Below are 1,595 nucleotides of genomic sequence, written 5' to 3' on the forward strand. Positions count from 1 at the left end.
ACATTACCGTTCTGTCATTGTCAGTCAGCGACATTACCGTTCTGTCACTGTCAGTCAGCGACATTACCGTTCTGTCATTGTCAGTCAGCGACATTACCGTTCTGTCATTGTCAGTCAGCGACATTACCGTTCTGTCACTGTCAGTCAGCGACATTACCGTTCTGTCATTGTCAGTTAGCGACATTACCTGTCTGTCACTGTCACAGTCTTGTGTTACCGTTTTCGTCCTGTCACTGTCAGCTGTTGTCGGTGGTGGTGACACTGCGTCACTCTGTATTTCCCTCTCCGTCCGTGCGTCAGAGTCGCGCGACTGGCGCTGGCTCACTCCCATCGTCTGTCGTCGTCGCCACCTGCTGTCAAGGCAACTGGGTGGTAGATGTATCGGTATCGGTAGCGGTAGCGATAGCGTCCTGTCAGGCGGTGTTGATCGTAGCATCGCCGTCACGCCCCGCTTCCGCGAGGCAGCGGCATCGCTCTTGTCACCGAGCCTCCTCTGTGAGCTGCCGGCACAGACGCTGATTTCGGCATGGGCGACACTGGTGGCACATAGCCATGGTCAGCTCGTCCGGGTTGTGGCAACCGCAGTACCAACTCAGCACCGTACCCCTCTGGCCGTGGATGGGCCTCGTGCACGCGCAGCTGTCGCTCACATCACGCCGCGGACAGCGGCAGCGGTGAGTTGGCGCGCGGAGCACGGGTGTGAGGCTAACGTTCGCGCAGTCTCAGAGCGCTCCGCCAGAAAAGCCTTGATCTGGGCGGACACTTTCACTCCCGAAATGGTGTACGTGTTGCTGATGGCGGCTATGGTAAGGGCGGAAAGGGCGACTACGAGAATGATGTCCTCTACGTCTGCCCCCGTGACCCCCTCTCCTGTGACCTCTTCTCCGACCCTGACCCCGTCTCCGGCTTCCTCTACGACCTTGGCCTTGAAACAAAGGGGTATCCCGGCCCTCGTCCCCTCCTGAGAGGGAACCTGTTCTTGGTTCTGTCTGATCCGCGAAGCGCCTCATATATCTTTGGCACCAGCGGTCCCCAGCTGGGCAGTTTATGCCGTTGTCCACAGCCGCCTGACGATACGACAAGGCTCCTCCCATTGGCTGATCACCCATCATCTGGTCATGCGGGTCACCGCCCCCTCTGCGGCTACCAGAACTACCGTCCCCTCTGCGGCCACCAGAACTACCGCCCCCTCTGCGGCCACCAGAACTACCGCCCCCTCTGCGGCCACCAGCACCATTGCCGAGGCGGTCACTGCTGCCACTGCTGCCACTGCTGCTGTCGCTGCTGTTTCTGCTGCTGTAGTCCAGGTTACAGTAACAGTTGTGGTTGCCGCGGTGTGTTGCTCGAAGCACACGCTCAGTGATGGAATGGCGCAAGAAAGAGAACGGGTGAGGGATGAAGAAGGTGCGCTGACCACAGCTGTGAAGAGGTAGAATAAAAAGGAAACAAGGTTTCAAAAGCCGTATTTGTTAAGACAAGCTGATGGGGTCAGAAAAATACATAGTCGTATTAAGTCACCTTGATGTCATTTAGTGAAAAATGGATTCTAAAAAAAGACACCCCCTTCAAAACAAATATAAATTAATTAATTAATT

The sequence above is a fragment of the Aplysia californica genome, unplaced genomic scaffold (genome assembly GCF_000002075.1).
Source record: "Aplysia californica isolate F4 #8 unplaced genomic scaffold, AplCal3.0 scaffold00504, whole genome shotgun sequence".
Lineage (NCBI taxonomy): Eukaryota > Metazoa > Mollusca > Gastropoda > Aplysiida > Aplysiidae > Aplysia > Aplysia californica.